Genomic DNA, 18,763 nt, shown 5'->3' with positions numbered 1-18,763 from the left:
GAACTGAAGAAGCAGTGTAAATGTGGATAATTACCGTGTTGTTGCTACCTGCAAAAGTTCCGATACAAATTTTTATTCAAACAAAAACAATTGTACCTTGCAGAAATTCACCTTCTTTTGGATTCATATTAACATTTTCAGATATTTTTCCTGTTACATCAATTTCCTCATTCATTGGTGTTTATTTTCTCTTATTATCTACTATGCATTTTTTGAATGTATTTTTTTTTTATTATGTTGGAACAAGGTAGAGCACAGAGAATTCTGATCAAAGATGCCCCAACTATGCAAACTTCTATCAAATACTTTTTTAAACAGTAGAAGATACTTGAGCGTTAGTTCTAGAAAACAACTTTAGCAAAATCGAAAATCCTCTAACCCCGGCTATAAGCCTTGAAAACTTGATTTTCATTTGACTCACTTATTGTGATATCCTAGGATCATTCATATCATAAGACTTTCTGAATATACCATGTGTATCCATAATATGGTGTGCCAACGCACATGTAGTCATGTCTATTATTTATTCCTTTCAACTGTAGTCAAGATTAGCTCTATCCCAAATGCCACTGATTGAGTTTTCTCCCTTGGTTCCTCCAAAACGGAGGCTGACTGGGGTTTTATTTTTTGCCATTAATGTTTTACAAAAATATTTAAAAATAATGCGAAGGAAAAGCAGAGAAGCAGAAAATATATCATTTTGTTTCTAATCATTGATTAACTGAACTGATCTTGCATTACTGATGCTTACCGTAAGTTGAATCAATTGAACCTACATAAGGTTTTTCAAATCCTTCTGCTTTATAGAAACCAAATTTGGTGCTAAAAAAAATCTTGCAAATACAGTATCAAAGAGTTCTAAATGTGTATTTTTAAAAATAATTTTCTCAAGAGATGATTCAACATTGTTAATTTCTCAAAGGTGCCTGAGACTCAAGATCTTAGGATATTTAGAAGCATTTCTAACCTCTTAGCAATAGAGGCTAGTAACAGTCTTACCAATTCCACTTCCAGTCACGAACCAGGCTTACAGTGAAATCTAAAGTAAAATCTACAGAACTATTAAAGCCCTATTCAATTAGATGAGCTCTATGAGATCATCCTCTATAATTTTTCCCCTTCTACAGTCTCCTGCAGCCACAGTTAGCTGGCTTTTTTTTTTTTTAAACAATTTAAACAGGCTTCCACCAGGAATCATCGAACTTCTTGATCTTGCTGCATGCTCACATTATTTTCATATTATTTTACTTAGATATTTCTTTGAAAGTCACTTTGTAAGCCACTTATTGTATAGTTGTTTTACATAAAACCAAAATGTACTTTATAACAGAGATTCTTGTCTCATATATTTTACATTAAACTGATTATTTCAATTAACAAAAAGCAACCACAAACTTTATAACATAAACACTGAAACAAAAATCTAACATCTGGGATTCCAAATTGCAAGTATAACATTCAGTTTTAGTATTTTAAACAATAGACAAAACATAAACCTCCTAAATAACAACAAACTCTGAAATTAGAAAACACTCAGTGTTTCATAGCTAAAAATAAAAGCAAAACTGCAGGGCTGGAAGTTTCAAAAAAAAATCAGACCACGAAACACAGTCTGGATCCTGAAAATCAGTAGTTTATATCAACCAAGTAAACATTTAATCAAGAAAGACAATTATAAAATGGTAAAGTTTTCTTTGGTTTTGTTTTTTTCTTTGTTGATTTCCGTATCACCTCCTAGTCACAGATGAAGCCTTCAAAATTAAAATCCACATTGTCAAAGTGAGGACATGAGTTCTGCTTCTGTAAAAAACAAAGAAGGCCTTATGTGCTAAATTACTGTGTTTCTTTTTTCCAGTATTTCGAGAGGATATATGAAAATTTGGTTAAATAATCATTTGTTTCTCTTTTGTCTAACTCAGAAGTCACTCTCAGATAAAAATGCCAGCAATTGGTCACAAACGTTTAAGCTGTTGAGAAAAAAAATTACACTAGTTTTATACATTAGGCCAACTATAAACAAGAGCAAAGGTTGGAGAGATTTGCCATTGCAAAATATGAATATTAAAAGGCAGTTTAATCTTTAACCACAATACAGTCAATCATAGCCACATCAGAAAATATTATAGTCAATCCAGAACCAATACAAAGAAAGTTGTAAAAACAGAAAGGAAACAACAACTTGCTATGTACAAGAAAGTCTTGATTGAAAGTAACAGGTGACTGTTCAGCAGAAACCACAGAAGTCAGAAGGTGTTGAGATATCCAAGTTTTAACAGAAAAGAATGCTATCAAACCTGAAATTTTTAACTGGTTAATTGATGCTCAAGCAAAAATATCTCGATAAAGAAAAGCTAAAGGGAATTGTGACTAATGCTTCTCTAAAAGAAAAATGCTATTACTATTACAACCCTGGCAAACTTAACTATTAGTGAACACTCTGTGTACTCAGATAGAATGAGATACAATAATATAAATTGGGAAAGATGCAACACTACAAGATCTGCGTATTTTTATACTGTTGACCTTAAACATTAGATTATTCACACGTTAGTACTGTTCACAGTAGACTATTTTAAGTTTTCAACATTAATTGAAGTCCCAAATATACCTCACTGTGATATAAAAAATACAACAAAAGGTTTTTAAAAATTAACCAAATTTTTAAAATGAGAACAAAACCAATTGAGGATCAAGTAAGAAGAATATATGGAAAACAAGTCAATGCCAGAATATGTAATATTTTACTTATAACAAATCTAAATGTGGGCTTGAGAGGTGACAATGTGCTAGCAGCCCTCACTGTCAGCGCCTCCTCGGCCTCCAGCCTCGGTGTCCACTCTGGCGGCGCTTGAGGAGCCCTTTAGCCGGCCAGGGCACCGTGGGAGCCCCTCTCTGGGGTGGCTGAGGACGGCGCCTCCTCCCTCTGCTTGCCCAGAGGTGAGGAAGGGTAGGCGCCGGCGGGAACCAGGGCTGCCCTTGCCGGCCAGTGTGAGTTCCAGCGGGCGCGGGCTCGGCTGGCCCTGCACCAGGAGCGGCCAGCGGACGCCGCCAGCCCAGGGCAGTGAGGGGCTTAGCACGCAGGCCAGCAGCTGCAGCAGTTGCGTCGGGTCTCCCAGCAGTGCCGGCCCGCCGGGGCGGTAATCAAATTCTCGCTGGGCCTTAGCTGCCTCCCAGCGGGGCAGGGCTTGGGACCTGCAGCCCACCATGTCTGAGCTACCCTCCTGTGGTGGGCTGCAGCGCAGCCTGAGCCTCCTCAACGGGCACCGCCCCCTGCTTGGTGGCGCCAGGACCCATCCACAGCCGAAGGGCTGAGTGCAGGTGTGGCTCCCGACTGGCAGGCAGCTCCGCCTGCAGCCGCAGTGCGGGATCCACTGGGTGAAGCCAGCTGGGCTCCTGAACTGGATGGGGACTTGGAGAACTTTTATATCTAGCAGGAGGATCCTATGTGCACCAATCAGCTGTCTGTATCTAGCTAACCTAGTGGGGACTTGGAAAAACTTTCCGTCTAGCACTCTGTGTCTAGCTCAAGGATTGTAAATGCCCCAATCAGCACGCTGTATCTAGCTCAGGTTTGTAAATACATCAATCAGCACTCTGTGTCTAGCTCAGGGTTTGTGAATACACCAACTGGTACTCTGTATCTAGCTAACCTAGTGGAGACTTGGAGGACTAGCACTCTGTGACTCTGTGTCTAGTTCAAGGATTGTAAATGCACCAATCAGTACTCTGTCTAGTGCAAGGTTTGTAAATACACCAGTCAGTACTCTGAGTCTAGTTAACTCTGGGTCTAGCTAACTAGCATTCTGTGACTCTGTCTAGCTCAAGGATTGTAAACGCACCAATCAGCACTCTGTCAAAAGGGACCAATCAGCTCTCTGTAAAATAGACCGCTTAGCAGGATGTGGGTTGGGGTCAGATAAGGGAATAAAAGCAAGGTGGGGCAGTCAGCCGGGGACAACCTGCTGGGGTCGCCTTCCTGGCTGTGGAAGCTTTGTTCTTTCCCTCTTTGCAGTAAGTCTTGCTGCTGCTTGCTCTTTGGGTCCAGGCTGCCTTTATGAACAGGAACATTCACTGCAAAGGTCTGCAGCTTCACTCCTGAAGCCAATGAGACCGCGAAACCGCTGGAAAAATGGAACAACTCCAGAGGCACTGCCTTTAAGAGCTGTAACACTCACCATGAAGGTCTGCAGCTTCACTCTTGACAGCGAAACCCACCAAAAGGAAGAAGCTCCTCTCCATCTCAACCTCTACAGGAACAAACTCTGGACACACCGTCTTTCAGAACTGCAACACTCACCGCGAGGGTTTGCGGCTTCATTCTTGAAGTCAGTGAGACCAAGAACCCAGCAATTCTGGACACAAGCTCTTTCTTAAAAAGGCACACACAGGTGTAAGTGTACTCTTCAATGAGGGATTCACTTTTGTGACTTCTGTGCAAGGCATGCTTTAGCTGCAAAGACAAATAAACCAAAGCAAACTGATCGTAGATTCAGGGAAAGTGCTGCAATGTACTGCGGAGCACTGCATACCTGTCTCTTAAACTATACAATAGGTGCAGTGGCAGGATTAGTATGAGGCAAATATTATAGATTACCGGAGTCTAACTGAAGTTTTACAGCTTCCAAACAAGTTTGTATAATAAACCAAAACTAAAATTTATCAATTCTATAGCACAGATCAAGAGCAGCTACTTATGCTTTATTAACCACAACTGTGGGTTACTGCCTTGCAAATAATTCTGAAATGGCTTACAAGAGCCATGATGAACAAAAAGGACCCTGTCCTCCAGATCTCAGGAGGAATTGTTCACTGATGGCTGCTTCTGCTTTATGGAGGTCCCGACAGAGGTGAACAGTCGTTCTTTAATTCCCCAAACATCATGCAGGCTCTTTGTCCTTCTGCGCAACCGTCCGAAGATTTAAAAAGCCGGAACGTTTTTTCCTTATTGTTCTTTTTCTCTTAAGAGGTTAGACATTTGTGGACAAAGACATTGAAAACTAAACACACAAACACACACACGAATATAACACAGACACACAAATGTGTGTGTGTGTGTGTGTGTCTGTATATATATATGTGGAACAAATTGTATTTTTAGCGATATGCACCCCAAAACAATGCGGCTCAAATAAGATCCAAGAAGAAGTCCAGTAAGACTGATTTACAGCACAGAAAGAGCTGTAAAATGAATAAACAAAACCCTATCAATCCACAGAATAAGAAAACCTTGTTTTCAAATTACAGCATTTTAAATTTAAATGCCCTTTTACAGCACCAGCATAATCATAAATCAGAGAGTGAAATAGAGAAATATGGCTCACTTTAAGAACTGAAAAAAAATTATGTTCCGAAACATTTTTTAGACAGTCCAAATGGCAGTCTTATTAAAACATAATATTTAAAATTAAGCTTCATAATAAGCTAATAGAATAAACAAAAGAAGCACAAAATATATGAACAAACATTATTAATACAAAGAGTAAAATTGTTTTGAAACCTAAAAATGTCTATATATATATAAAATACATATTTATTTATTACAGATATTTAAAAGCAGGCTTGATCCGGGGGAAGAACAAAATATGAGCAAATCAAAGAAAGGGTAGTTGACACTATTAAGTTAGGAAATGATAGAAAAAAAAAAAAAAAAAGGAATGAGAACGCAGCCTAAAATGCTGTGGGACGCTATGAAGCAGCCATATTACACATACTGGAAGTTGAAAGGATGAGACAAAGAATCAGGAAGACTATTTAGAAACAGTAGTGTTAAATAATATCAAGCTCAATAAACTCCAAGTAGAAGAAACTCAAAGAAACAAATGCAAATTATATGATAAACTCTTTAAGAGAAAGACAGAGAAAATCTTGAAAGCAGCAAGAGAAGTGGCTACTTGTGTTCAGAGAACCCTCAAAAATAATCAGCAGATACCTGAAAACTCAGAGGACAGAATGCAATAGACGAACATATTCCAAATGCTGTAAGAAAAACATTTGAACAGAACTCTTATGTTCAAAAAGTTGTCCATCATGAGTGAGGGAAAAATTATAACATTTTCAGATAAAAGCGGGGACCTTTTACCAGTAGACTACCTTTTTAAAAATGCCCTATGGGGTACTTCGTGGTAAAACGAACAGACACTGAAGAACAGTATGAGTGAATATATATTAAGATAAATACATGAGCAATTATAGAACATAAAAAATTAACAATGTACAACTCCACAATTTATTTCCCCTGTAATTAAAAACACTACTATACATAATAAAAATACTATCACTAACTTGTGTTTTTGACGTACATTTCATAAAGGTAAGATTTTGAGAACTCAATAAGTGAAATAATGAGGGTGAAGCTATACAGGTGTAAGGGATTTGTATGTTATTGAAGGTAAGCTACCATATCTCTAAAAGTGGAATAACTTTAGAATATTCAGTGCAATCATAATAGCAATCACAATTAAAGAAACAAAAAGAAAAGAAAAGAAAAAAAGAGTAACAGGCAGGTAAAAGCTTTCTGTAGTACACCAGAGTGTAGGAGCTGTGGATTTAGCTACCCTCACCTGAGGCTACTGAGCCAGCTATAATGTACCATGAGACAAAGCCCAAGCTGTCTCACCAGGGAGTAAGTGTGGAAAGCCTAAGGCCACATAGCTTAGCTGCTATTTCCCACAATTTTCACTACACCATTGGTGATGAAGCAGAATAGACTCATCCATACGAAGAATGTGGTGAAGCCCCGGAGGCAGAAAGAAGTGAGGTTGTGGAGATGCAACTGAAACAAGTTGATGCAGCAACTGCTTCAATCCTGTGTCTTTCTTCGTGGCTTCCCAGGTGTTTGAGGTTGAAATATTGTTGACAAAAGACAGGACAAATGTGGGAGGACAGAGGTCAAGCACAGTGGCTCACGCCTGTAATACCAGAACTTTGAAAGGGAGAGGCGTCCAGATCACGAGTTCAGGAGAGCCAGACAATCCAGGCTAATACAACGAAAACCCGTTTCTACTAAAAATACATAAAATTAGCTGGGTGTGGTGGCAGGCACATGTAATCTCAGCTACTTGGGAGCCTGAGGCAGGAGAATCACATGAATCCTGGAGGTGGAGGTTGCAGTGAGGCAGATTGCCCAACTGTGCCACTGTACTCCTGCCCAGTGATAGAGCAACACTCTGTTTAAAAAAAGAAAAGAAAAGAGAAAAAAAAAGAAGAGAAAGGTCGGGCGCGGTGGCTCTTGCCTGTAATCCCAGCACTTTGGGAGGTCAAGGCGGGTGGATCACGAGGTCAGTAGATAAGACCATCCTGACTAACACGGTGAAGCAAGATACAAAAAATTAGCCGGGCGGTGGTGGCAGACGCCCCGTAGTCCCAGCGACTCGGGAGGCTGAGGTAGGAGAATGGCGTGAACCCAGGAGGCGGAGTTTGCAGAGTCAAGATTGTGCCACTGCACTCCAGCCTGGGAGACAGAGCAAGACTCCGTCTCAAAAGAAAAAAGTATTTAATATTGGAAAGGTTAGGAGAAACGGGATGATACCTGGGAACCAGAGCAGCACAGGTGAAAAAGGTATATATGACTTTAACAAACAACAGACTGAAAAACAGAAAAGAAAAAAAAAAAAAAATGGCACAGATCAGAAAAAGCAGAACTTTTTCAAACAATGCCAGAAGAGGAATTTCTAGATCTACCAACCCCAAGTTTTCTAAGAATGCTCCTGTAATGCTAGTTACTGGCAAACACCACAAATTCAAAAGCAGCCAGTTATGTGCTGCCAGCCAGAAAGTCAGCAGAAACCCAGTGTCACCTCTCTTCAGCCCAAAGCATATGGAGCTAGTAAATCCAAATATCGAGAAAGACACTTGCCCTCACAGCCCCTTTAACAAGAAGAAAACAGTGAGTGGCATTCAGGAACTGGACCCTATTGGACCCTATTGAGAGAGATCAGCAGGATATAGTGGTCTTCAAGGAGGCAGAAGGGAAGGTCGTCAGGTTTTTATCAGACCGCAGGACAGAACAGTGTGGAATACAGAAAAGACCCAGATTCACCCCTATTTTCTCAGATGTCTGGCTCAGACTGAGAGCCAGACTTCCATGACTTCCATGACTGCAGACGCAGGCACCAAAAAAGGTATAGTGGTCTTAATGGGCCCATTAGCAGCCAATGGAACAAGAGACGTGCATACATTAGTTCCAAGCATGAAAGGTGGGCAAAGAAATGCTACTGATAATGGCAGAGTCCAGCCTTTTGTCAAGAGGATATACTTCACCATAAGGCTAACAGAAAGTGCCAGCACAAACAGAGACATAGTAGTGAAGAAAGAGGACGAATTCACCCAGATATTGCTATCAACTTGATCAACAGAAAAAAAATGCTCTGAATACAGCAGTAATTAAGAAATGGCGAATGCTCTGAATAGGGCTGCTGTGGGTAACAGCCATCTCATGATGTTCAGTGCAGCTGGAAGTGTCTTTTGCTGTGGTCTGTATTTTGGTACTTTGTGAAGGACTTAAGGAATGACAGAAACAGAACAAGCCTTGAAATGTTGCACACCATCAAGAACTTGGTGAATATTTTCAATCAATTTTAAAAGCCTTTTGTTTTACCAGTCAGTGGCACATCCTTTGGAATAGGTGTATTCACACTGCCTCTCTGTGCTTTCATGTGACCTAATGAAAAGGCTTGGTTTCAAATCCTTGCATGACTTTTGGACAGAGTGCAGATGGCTGCTCTACAGTTACATTTCCCAAGCAGATTGGTGAAGCGTCTGCCAATGAAATGTTAATTGCTGGGTGAAAACTGACAGAAGAGGAGGCATGTGTCACAGGTCTGGTCTCTAAGGTTTCTTTGCAAGTTTCACCCCATAGGTTATGATACAAATGAAGGACTCTGCCTCATGTAATCGAGTTGTGCTGGAGACATGTAAGGCCCTTGTATGCAGTAATATTAAGATGACATTGGAACAAGCCAAAGAGACAGAGTGTGAGTTACTAAAGGAAATCTGGGACTCAGACAAAGGGAACAATTCCATGTTAATGTATGTGGAAAATACAATTGATGAGTTTTAATTGTCAGTCTGTCTTCTCAGGACACAAGAACTGAGCTGAACCAAATACATCATAAGTTGCAAGATACCCTAATCCATCTTCATAACCCAAAACAATTTCAGCCATAGCTGAGGCCTGAAAGGAGAACTGAAAATGTCCAAGCTATGTATTTAAATTATCAAGGAATGTTTAAGCACTGCAACTTTAAAATAAGTAATAAAAAAATCTTCTTTGCCTTATTGTGATTATTTTATGCAAACACAAGCCCAAATATAAAAGCAGACTGGTGAGTAATAGACTGTTTTAGCAAAATCTAAGTTCTATCTATGTCTTCTACTATATATAAGACCATAATTGTTTTTATGAGATTTAGATGACAGAGATTTATGAAATAATTTTTTTTTTTATATCCGAGAATGCAGAGATATCCTGGGTATCAGGCAGCCTCCACTCCCCTCCCACACACAAAAAAAACACACAGAATTATCAGAGATGGTGCCTTTGACTTTAGAGTGGCACACGTATCTCAGAGACACAAAATTCTGGATTGAAAGCCTTATCTTTTAGGATAAATATTTCAGACACAAAATTCACTGATGATCATTCTCCTAAACCAAACATACGATTGGAATTTGTGCTGAGATACCACTTGATTTTTTTTTCTTTTGTAAATGTCTAGTTCTTACTCAGTTAACAAAAATAAACCTTTATCTCTCTAAAGTAAACTTCTTGCACCATATTAGTGAATTATGGAACAATCCTTGTGGAAATTTCCACGTTTTAATGTTTATCCTGTGCAGATGACATTTAAAATTATTGTTGTCTGTTTTTATGTGCACACAGTTTTCTGGAACTCTCTACATTTTCAGCTATCCAGAAGCTCTCTGAATCCTTTCCTGTTGGTTTCTATGGAGGCTCCATTATATAGCCTGATTGAATAATCCACTGGCCACTTGTGATGAACATGACATTTGTCACAGGATCGCTAGGGTGTCACTTCAGCAGGCAAGAATCTCTGTGGATGACAGCACATTTGCACAATGTCATAGTGGGCATGGGAGCTGGGAGAGGCCAGGCAATGGGAACAGGCACTTCGGGGCCATTGTTGGAAAAATGGCTTGCCAGGTCTCAGAAAGCTGAGGGATGCCTGAGTCTGCATCTGTGGTGGGGCAACTGCCACTGCTCCTGAGTAGGTGGGGCTCCTGTTAATTGAACTTGGGTGTGAGTGTGGTTTCTGCCTTTTCTCAGTTTCCAGCAGTTTCACGGAGTGCACAGCCCTGGCTTCGCCTCCCTCATTGCACCTGGTATCTTTGAAGCAGCCCCTCTAAATGGGCTGCTGCTGCCATTATCTGCAGCACCTGTGTCATTTTGGAATGATGCAGAGTGAACCCTATAATCCCTACCCTCAAATAATGCCTTTGTGTTTTCACTGACAAACCCCAGCATGTAGCTCTGAATCATCATTATCATATTAAAAGGCAGCATTTGGAGATTGCAAAGATTTTTAGAGTTCTATGGCAGAAAGCAGACAAATGTCAAACATCTTTTACAACCTTACAGCTATGAAAAAGAGACCCCTAGTACTAGACTGTTCAAATGTTGAATTCTAAGAATTAAAACAATATATTCCTGTATTAGAAACCTTTATTTTAAAAGAAGAAAGTACAGATTGAACATAGCTAATACAAAAATTTCACATGTGCTCTAAAGTGAACCTTGATTCCATGTCAAAAGTGGAAAACTGTACAGAAAAGCCCTTAACACAATCTTTATTTTATCTACAAAACACACAAAATTACCTTCATGAAAGCGTAAGAGAAAAAACAATGAGGAATCTAGAAGTGGTTCTTGATTAACTTTTTTATACCCAGGAACAGCCTGAAAACTCAGGCTGCAGACACCGATTAAAAAAAGTTGAACATGAGGATATCCTAAAGGTATAACCACAGCTGCACTAATAAGAAAACAAGGTAGAACATGAAAATGCCTTTGTCATTTTTTCCTAAAACATAATCACACCTCCAGAGATAAGAGGACAAGGCCAAAGGAATAAGTGCCTCTGTCATTCACATAATCAGCAGACTTCAAGAAAATACACACTCCTCCCATTGTGGGCATGATACACAGTAGGCTCCAGTGGGCTCTGATGAAATATTTTTCTTTTCTATTTTGGACATGCTTTGAAGGCAAGCAAAGCATTTATGAATTATCCCTTCAGCTTCTGCTTTTCCCCAGCCCAGTGATCCAGACAAAGCTTTTACTTTAGCCTCTCATTTCTCCCAGGCCAGGTTCTGAACCTAGCTGAAGTAGTGCTTTCTTCAAGGCAGCCCACAGACACCTCAGAACATTTCATTCTTTCCAGTTCCTAAAAAGTAATGACCCAGCTTTATAATTGGAAACCCTCGAAATCCCCTCTTTACTGTGGAGAGTTTTCTTCTTTTGCTTATTAACCTTTTCTTCCTACTTGAAATTTGCATCATCCAGCCTCCTTAATTATTGTGGCCATGAGACATTACTTCAGCCTGTGATTGGTCCCAGGCCAAGGTCTCAGGTCAAGCTGTCACTTCAGCTCCTTCTTGGTCCAGGGCCAGGTTGCAATGCTGAGCTTAGTAGCTTCTATAAATCATCACTTCATTTGCAGATTAATCTAAGTCCAAGGTTCAGGGCCAACCCGAAAAATGCTTACTCCAAGACCACTAAGCACATTTCTTTACTTCTCTGCCTTTAGAAACCGTAAGCCTCAGTCTCAGAGTAGGTAAACCACTTGTATTCCACCTCCACAGTGAAGAGGTTTTTACTTTCACTTATAAAAGTTTTGCTTCAAACGATTTGCATCCATCTCCTTAATTTTCTTGGCCATGAGACCAAGAGCTCCGTGTGCCTCACAATTAGAGATTGCTACATTGTGGTGCACTAATGAGACTGCAATAATTGAAGTCTAGGAATCGAAATCTGGGATGCATCAGCCTTGCGAGACCAACTGACAAACTTGCCCCACACTGTGATACACACCCTTAGGGGCAGTCAAACACATAGTGGTCACCAACACAGGCTGGAAAGGTTCAAGGTAGCTTTACACAGCCTAGAAACCTGAGGGACACCATGAAGCCACCATACATGTGCATTTGGGGCTTTCAAAGGGAGAGATATATAATCAAGGAGACTATTTAACAAAATAATAATAAAGAACATAACAATTTAAGACAACAAATAAATACCCAATAAGTTCAACAATTGCCAAATAAAAGAAACAACAACCACCAAAAACAAAACAAACAAACAAACAAAAAAACCACTCAAGCTTATCTGATAATTAAACTGTCTAAAACATATACAAAGATAATTTTGCGGATTTTCAAGGAAAGCAAAATAACCAGTAGATTTCTTATCTGAATAACCACTGAATAACCAGTGGATTTCTTATCTGAAAACTAAGATGGTAGAAAGCTGTAGACAAATATATTCCAAGTGAAGTCAGAAAAAAACTGTCAAACCTAAACATTATGATCAAACAAATTGTTCATCAAATGTGAGGGATAAATTATGATATTCCCAGATAAAAATGGACACCTTTTACCAGTAGACCACCCTTTAATAAAGGTTTTGTGGAGTACTTCAGGGTAGAATGAACAGACACTCAAAAGCAGTATGAATAAGTAAAGATTAAGGTAAAGATAAATGCATGAAAAATATAAAAGATAAAAAATTAACAATGTGCACCTCCATAATTTGTTCTCAACACAACTTAAAACAATAATATATTTAATAAAAAATACCACTAACTGATGTTTTTGACATACAATGCATAATTTTGAGAAGTGAAATAATGGAGTTAAGTTACACAGTAAGTGAATTAAGGGAGTTAAGTTACACAGGAATAAGGATTTTTATGTTACTGAATGTAAGCTAGGGTAACTTTAAAAATGGAATAACATTATAGTGTTCAATATAATCATCATAGCAACCACAATTAAACAAAGAAACACAAAAGAACATCAGGCAGGAAGAAAGCTTTCTGCACTACAGCTGAGAGTAGGAGCTGTGGACTTAGTTACTCCTACATGAGGCTACTGAGCAAGCTATCATGCACCATGAGACAAAGCCCAAGCTGTCCCACCAGAGACTAAAGGTGGAGAGCCTAAGGCACAGGGAATAGCTGCTATTTCACACAATTTTCATAAACCAGTGGTGACGGAATAGAAGTGGCTCATCCATACGCAGAACCTGGTGAAGCACTGGAGGCAGAAAGAAGTGGCTATGTGGAGACACAACTGAAACAAAGATGGCACAGCAACTGCTCCAATCCTGAGTCTCCCTTCATATCTTGCCAGGAGTTAGAGGTTGAAACTATTGTTGACAAAAGACAAGACAAAAATGGAAAGAAAATGTATTTGGTTCATGGAAAAGTTTCAACAAACAGGATGACACTTGGGAGCCAGAGCAGCACCTCATGAGCTGTGAAAAATGTATAAATGAGTTTAACAGACAACAGATAGAAAACAGAAAAAAACTGGCATGTACCAGAACAAGTAGAATGTTTTCAAACAATACCAGAGGAAGAACTTCCAGATCTACCAATGTGAACTATTCTAAGAGCTCTCCTAGAACATCGGTGACTGTCAAACACCACAGATCCAAAACCAGCCTGTTATTTGCTGCCAGCAAGAACATCAGGAGAAAGGCAGATTCACTTCTCTCTCACACAAAGAATATGGATCTAGTAAATTCAACTATCAAGACACTTGTTAACAACAAGAAAACTGTGAGCGGCTTTCAGGTACTCGAGAAACTGGACCCTATTATGGTAGATGAGCAGGACATGGTGGACTTCAAGGTGACAGAAGGGAAACCTGTCAGGGACCCTTTGTCAGGTCCCAGTGCAGAACACACTGGAATAGAAAACAGGACCCTGCTACACCCACTAATGTCTCAGATGTCTGGCTCAGTTACTGCTTCCACGGACATAGGCTCAGCTCCCCAAAAAGCTATAGTGGTATTAATAGACCCATTAGCAGCCATTGCAACAGACATACACACATCAGTTCCAAGACTGAAAGGTAGCCCAAGAAATGTTACTCATGACGACAGAGAGCAATCTTTTTTCAAGAAGACGTAATTCACCATAAAGCTAACAGAAAGTGTCAGCACATACAGAGACATTGTAGTGAAGAAAGAGGATGGATTCACCCAGATATTGCTATCAACTAGATCGACAGACAAAAAACGCACTGAATACAGAAGCAATTAAAGAAATGGTGAATGCTCTGAATAGGGCTGCTGCAGATGACAGCAGGCTTGCGTTACTCAGTGCATCTGGAAGTGTCTTTTATTGTGGTCTTGATTTTGGGTACTTTGTGAAACATTTAAGGAATGACAGAAAGTGAACAAGGCTTGAAATGGTGGACACCTTCAAGAAATTTGTGAATACTTTTATTCAATTTAAAAAGCCTATTGTTGTATCAGTCAATGGCCGTGCCAATGGACTAGCTGAATCCATACTGCTCCTTTGTGATCTTGTGTGGGCTAAAGAAAAGGATTTGTTCCAAACCCCTTATACGAGCTTGGGACAGTCCAGATGGCTGTTCTACTGTTACATTTCTGAAAATGATGGGTGACGCATCTGCCAATGAAATGTTAATTACTGGGCAAAAAGTGACAGCACTGGGGGCATGTGCCAAAGGCCTGGTCTCTCAGGTGTTTTTGACTGGAACTTTCACCCAAGAGGTTATGATTCAAATTAGGAAACTTGCCTCATATAACCTAGTTGTGCTGGAAGAATGTAAGGCCCTTGTTCGCTGTAATATTAAGATGGAGTTGAAACAGGCCAATGAGAGACAGTGTGAGGTGCTGAGAAAGATCTGGGGCTCAACCCAAGGGATATAATCCATGTTAAAGTATGATTGATGGGTTTTAATTGTCAGTCTATCTGCACAGGACACAAGAACTAAGCTGAACGAAATGTATCATGAGTTGCAAGATGCCCTATTCCATCTTCCTAGTGCAAAACAATTTCACCCATTGTGAAATCTTGGAAAGAGATTTGGAAATGTCCAAGGTATGTATTGAAACTATCATGGCATTTTTAAGCACTGTATCTTTAAAATAATTAATAAAACATTTTTTTACCCAAGTGTGATTATTTTATGCACACATAAGTCCAAATATAAAGCAGACTGGTGGATACTAGGCTGTTCTTGCAAGCTCTAAATTGTATCTGTGGCTACTACTATATTTCAGACCAGAATTGTGTTTTATTAGATGTGGATGACAGAGAATTCTGTAATGACTTTTATTTTTCTTATTTTTATATACTATAATACAGAGTCTACTGAGTTATGAGGCAGCCTCAGCTTCCCTCCCACAAAGAAAGACAAAGAACTGTCAGTGATGGTGTGCTTGACATTATAGTGGCACAAATACTTCAGAGGCACAGAATTATAAATTAAAAGACTTTTCCTTTAGAATAAATATTTCTGACACAAACTCACTGATGGTCATTCTCCCAAACTGAACATATGATTAGAATTTTTGCTGAGATATAACTTGATTTTTTTCTCTTTTATAAATGTCCAGTTCTTGTGCAGTTAACAAAAGAAAACTTTATCTCTCCAAAGTAATACTTGTTAAACCCTATTAGTCAACTATAGAATCATTTTAGTGGAAATATCCGTGTTCTAATGTTTGCAATGTGCAGATTTAGGTTACTTTAGAGTATGTTATAGTTAATAAGTTAAAATTATGGACACATTACTAAAGGACTAAACTTCTTCCAAAACGAAGAAAAGACCCTTACACTCTGCATGTCATTTAAAATTGTCAGTGTCTGTTTTTATGTGCACAAAATTTTCTGGAACACTCTACTTGTTCAGTTACCTGGAGACTCTCTGAATCCTGTCCTGTTGGTTTTTACAGAGGCTACGTTTCATAGGCATAATTCAATAATCCACTGGCCACTGGTGATGAATGTTACCTTTGTCCCAGGATCTCTAGGGTGTTGCTTCACCATCCAAGAATCTCTGTATGTGATGGCACATTTCCACAAGTTTCTCTTGAGCCTATTTGTCTAAATTTACACACTCACCTTGCAGGCAGACTGCACTCAGCTCAAACTATGGGTACCGGTGACAGCTTCCTGCAAATATTTAGGTGTTTAGGCATACCACAAGCTTTCCTTTCTGCAGGCACAGAAGAATGCAGTGGCATCAAGAAAAGTAGAAATGCCAGAAACTGCAGAGATACAAATATGTTGTCACAGCACTGGCTTGGAAAAGGTTTAGATCTGGGCTCTTTTAAAGGCCAAAGTCCTGCTTTCATTTTTTTCTTTCTTTCTTTCTTTTTAATTATCTATGGCATCAGTATGGCTTAAATTAGGGTTTTCAAAGGGCTCTGTCTCTTTTGCTACTAGAAAATAGGATCTTGTCTTTTCTTCACTCTTCCTCTCTTTGATTGTGTTTTATTTATTATGACATGCTGTATTAAGAAATGTGGTTTGGTGCAACATCTTTCTGTTGCTTGAAGGTCTATATCTCAGAAGCAGTAAGATTGTGGCTTAGGAATAACACAACATCTTCTCATGTAAGACCAAAAACACGAGTGAGAATTAGAAAGGCTCTATATATGTATTGATGTATCAGAAACTTCCCCAGGTCTTTATTTCTTTAAGGTACTGTAATGAAAAGGAAACTTGCACTTTACTGGCACCTCATTCATTGGGTATTTCCTACAGGGGTAGTAATGAACTTGGAGGGTTGGATATTAACACTGGAAAACCTGATGATAATGTGACTAAAAGAGTCTGTAGATCAAGAAGATGAGAAAAGCTGGGACAACAAAATTTGGTTTTGATTTTTTCCAGGGAGAATGTCACTGTGACGTTTGGGAGTTGTTTACTGTGGGGTTTTCTGATATGACTGCCAAGAAGCCATGGACAATTTTACAATATCCACAAAGATTTGGGTTGTTTCACATTGCAGAGAAGTCTTGCACATAGGAAACTTCAAACAATGTGCCTTCCCACCCTCAAAAACCATCTGCCTCTTCAATAGTGTTGACAAAGAAAAGTGACATAGTTGTGGTGAATCATTGATAAAATTTGACAAACAGAGAAACAGCCTGAAAAATCAGGCTATGGACACACATTTACAATCCTGCACACCATGTGGCCGAGGCAAATAATTTTTTGTTAAAAAAGCCCAACTTCTTTGGGTGAGTTTGCTTAAGACTTGCCCACAGCTACTCAGATTAAAAACAAGAAAAAAAGACCCCACATTAAAATATTATGTCTTTTGTGTGACCAGAGAGATTCCAAGAAATAGCTTCTCTCTTTTTCTGAACCCACGTACATATTGGACTCCAGTGTATTACAAAGGGCTCATTGTATTACTAAACATGCTTTAGAATCCAAGCCAAATTTCTGTAAATTATCATTTTAGCCTCTGGTCCCAGTCCAATGTCCCAGGCCATGCTTACTTTAACTCTTACGTGGCTAAGAGCCAAATTCCTGAGCCAAGCTGAGTCATTACTTCAGCTGTTAATAGTTCCAGGTGCAAAGTCCCAGAAAAGATGAGTAGCGCTTTCTTGAAGACTAGTTAGCACATTTTCCTTCTTCAGAATCTATAAAAATATCAGACTCTTCCTCAAAGTGAGCAAGATACTCTACTCCGCCAGAAGTTAACTTATTAAACGTGTGCTATAATCTCACCTTTTGCATTCCTAATTTTTAATTTTCTTGAGATTAAGAAAATCTGTGTGACACCTCAAAATGAGAGACTGATACATTGTGGCGCACTGGGGGACTCAAGGTTTGTTTTTGGTGCACGGATTTGGAGAGGATTTAATTAAAAATGTCAGTAGGGGCTGAGCACAGTGACTCATGCCTGTAATTGCAGCATTTTTGGAGACCAATGCGGGTAGATCACAAGAAGATCATCCTGGCTAACATGGTGAAACCCATGTCTACTAAAAACACAAAAAATTACCCAGTGTGGTGGTGGGCACCTGTAGTCCCAGCTACTTGATACACTAAGGAAGAAAAGAATGGCATAAAACACAGAGGAGCTTGCAGTTAACCAAGGTTGTGCCACTGCACTCCAGCCTAAGCGACCGAGCAAGAATCCATAAAAAAAAAAAAAAAAATTGAGTAGGAGTGCACTTCTAACTGTTAACATTCACAGCATGCAGCTTGTCCTGTATTTATATTCATATCTGCAGCTTGTTCTCAGTTTTTCTTTTGTTTTGTTTTGTTTTGTTTCAATTTCTCAAGAACAACAAAGCTCTGGGCCAGTGTCAGATAAAATCCAATAGATTGGCTGCCATCCTTACAAAGGTTAGGAGAAAGGGATGCTACACATTGGTAGTCTCCTTTCACGCTCCACTGTTGAAAAGCTTGCCTCTGTCCCAACTGTTTTCTTTAACAGAGGATCTAGCCATAACATGAGATTGAAAGAGTATCTAAGTTAAATGAAGTTTTCTGGTTAAGACCACCACCAGTTATGTGTTATGTGAAGTGTTATGTGAAGTGTGATGTGAAGATCACAAAACTAACTCCAGTTTCTGACAGCCCATCAGAGTGTTGCCACCAAAATTCCAGACTTTTCCGTTGCTTTTTTTTTTTTTTTTTTTTGGTCATCATGTGGCTACTCTGCCTCCTATTTCTCCTCTGCATGCAATTTTGTAACCTGGAGAAATAATCTTACTTGTAAAAGTCAGTAATTAGAATGTAATTAA

General features: G+C 39.3%; 1 pseudogene; it reads left to right on the top strand.

The window, feature by feature from the left end:
* The first annotated feature begins 6,107 nt into the window (after positions 1 to 6,107).
* Positions 6,108 to 15,556, top strand: LOC141409584 (testis-specific chromodomain protein Y 1-like; annotated as a pseudogene).
* The last annotated feature ends 3,207 nt before the right edge of the window (positions 15,557 to 18,763 follow it).

The sequence above is a fragment of the Macaca fascicularis genome, chromosome Y (assembly GCF_037993035.2).
Source record: "Macaca fascicularis isolate 582-1 chromosome Y, T2T-MFA8v1.1".
NCBI classification, from domain to species: domain Eukaryota; kingdom Metazoa; phylum Chordata; class Mammalia; order Primates; family Cercopithecidae; genus Macaca; species Macaca fascicularis.
The sequence above is the reverse complement of the archived record's forward strand: the minus strand, read 5'-3'. Positions and strand labels throughout refer to the sequence as shown.